Below are 2,432 nucleotides of genomic sequence, written 5' to 3'. Positions count from 1 at the left end.
ATGGAAACCAATTTGACAATAAATTTCATATATAAATGAAAAATAAATAAATAAATAAATAAAAATAAATAAATAAATAAATAAATAAATAAATAAATTACCCTGAAGGCATGACTCAGCAGTGCTCTGAATTGGGATTGGCATATGCTGTGCAAACAGCCCACCCTCAGACCTCAGTAACCCCTCACCAGTAGCCTAGGAAAATCTCTATGACAAAAACTTACGGGTTCGAACTCCAGGAGCAGTGGAAGTCCACTGCCAGAAATCTAAATGGTGGCATGGTTCTGAGAATGTGGACTCTGAACAGGCTCCGTGTTGCTGCTTCCCATCCCCACCACTCTTCAGCCCGCTGTGGGCAAGAAGTGTCTCCTCATGAGTAAACGAGGGATATTAAAGGATATAAAACCCGTGTTTAGGGGCGCCTGCGTGGCGCAGTCGGTTAAGCCTCCGACTTCAGCCAGGTCACGATCTCGCGGTCCGTGAGTTCGAGCCCCGCGTCAGGCTCTGGGCTGATGGCTCGGAGCCTGGAGCCTGTTTCCGATTCTGTGTCTCCCTCTCTCTCTGCCCCTCCCCCGTTCATGCTCTGTCTCTCTCTGTCCCAAAAATAAAAAATAAAAAAAAAAAAAACGTTGAGAAAAAAAAAAATTTAAAACCCGTGTTTATATCATATGGTTGCCATGAGGATTCAGTGACACATTTCACTTAGTGTGTGAGATACATATACAGGAGATTATTTATATAACCAGTCTCTAACAGTTCTAACAGAAACTGGTGCACAGAAATCCTTAAAATGCCATTTATCCATTCATTTTAAGGGACCTTTCCTCTTTGGTACTTAGACTCTTGAACGTTAATAACAAGAAAGGAGAGACAAGCTAAAGAAATGCAATGCAATTTTCCACATCTTTTTTTTTCGTTTTTTACTCTCTTTTATTCTGGGAAAGAAGCAATTGAATGGGAACCATGGAGAATTAGTATTGTTGAAGGAGTAAAATAAATCAAAATGAACCTATAAAAATCAGGCTAATCAGCACGGCTAACATAATAAACAGACAAGCTTTTCAGCTTGGTCGGATGGGTTGACCTGAAAGTTGAATTCACATGGACAGAAAATTGGGAGGAAGATAAGAGGTCGCACTTGCAACACATTCTAAGGTGAGAAAAATCCTTTCCCACCTAAAAATGAGCCTTTTCCCTGCTCTAATCCTCAAAGAGAAAGGGAAAAAGAAATGCTGAGGGATGGAGACCCCGGGCAGAAGCTGATCTGCTTTCCTTTCCTGGCTGAATTCCTGACGGGCTTACTCATTCTGTTGTTGGTACTGTCCCCACATTGTACTGATTCCAGGAACCTCTCAGGGTCACTAGTAAGGGAGCAAATTATCCACAGCAGGTGTGATTGCCTCCACAACCACAATCGGCTGCAGACCGTGACAGGGCACTCTCCTTCCCTCCTTGCTGCGCCCCTCACTTCGGGAGCGGTCACCCCACTCCCTGTGTGCAGACGCAGCCTCTCGAGACTGCAGGGTAAGAAGACTGTGTGATCCGGGCTTGCTGACAAATCTCTGATTCTTGGAACTGTTTGGCAGGGTGGATTTGCCCAATGACCAATTTCCCCTGACTTGAAAACAACACGAGAAAAGAGGAACAGTTGAGATGCCGGGTGCCGGGTGTTGGTGGCTTCCTCGATTATACAGGAAGGGTACTCGATGCCTGGGCGCCGTGCTTCCTGGAGTAGATGCTACCACAGGCAGAGCAGACTGGACCCCAAAACTCAGCAGGGCCATCTAGACACATGTTGTGCACCCTGGGGTTGTCCCCAAATAGCCCAGCCAACCTCCTCCGCTTAATACTAAAACACGTTTGGAAGAATTGAGAAATTGACCTTAGTTTTAAAAAGGGCCTGTTTAGGGGCACCTGGGTGGCTCAGTCGGTTAAGCGACCAACTCTTTGGTTGTTGGTAATTAAGTTTTCTCATCCCCTTTATCAGTGGTTGGCATTGGAGGGAACATGTGATCTCATGGACCATCCTGTTAGTGCCAGGGGAATCCGCTGACACTAGGGAGGGGTGGGTGACAAAGGGGAAGCAGAGCCCTGGATGGCATCCTTGGGAGAAATCTGAAGTGGGCCTGCCTTAGGATACCCCCCTCTGACACCCAATAAATGTCTCTATTAATTCAAAGCACTTGAGTTTAGTTTTCTTATTTGCTTCTAAAACATCCTAAAAATACAGAAATCTACTTAAAATACATAATTTGCTACATTTTAATGTAAATATGTAGGTTCAATTCTCTAAGGAACACAGAGTTTCAAATGGATGAATGAATGAATGAATGAATTTACTTTGGAAAGCTGGTCCAATTATCACATTTTGTGCATTAATTCTACAAGTCTTCCTTAAGTGTCCACTGTATCTAGCACTATGCTTGACAGTG

General features: G+C 44.2%; 1 long non-coding RNA gene across 1 annotated transcript; it reads left to right on the top strand.

Annotated features, from left to right (window-relative positions):
* Positions 1–645: 645 nt before the first annotated feature.
* Positions 646–2,179, top strand: LOC147584063 (uncharacterized). The gene is made up of 2 exons (XR_015255136.1): positions 646–1,155; positions 1,587–2,179. It is a non-coding gene; the product is annotated as an uncharacterized LOC147584063 (long non-coding RNA).
* Positions 2,180–2,432: the final 253 nt, after the last annotated feature.

Source organism: Puma concolor, chromosome A1, assembly GCF_028749965.1.
Source record: "Puma concolor isolate L17-30 chromosome A1, mPumCon1.1.hap2, whole genome shotgun sequence".
NCBI lineage: Eukaryota > Metazoa > Chordata > Mammalia > Carnivora > Felidae > Puma > Puma concolor.
The sequence above is the reverse complement of the archived record's forward strand: the minus strand, read 5'-3'. Positions and strand labels throughout refer to the sequence as shown.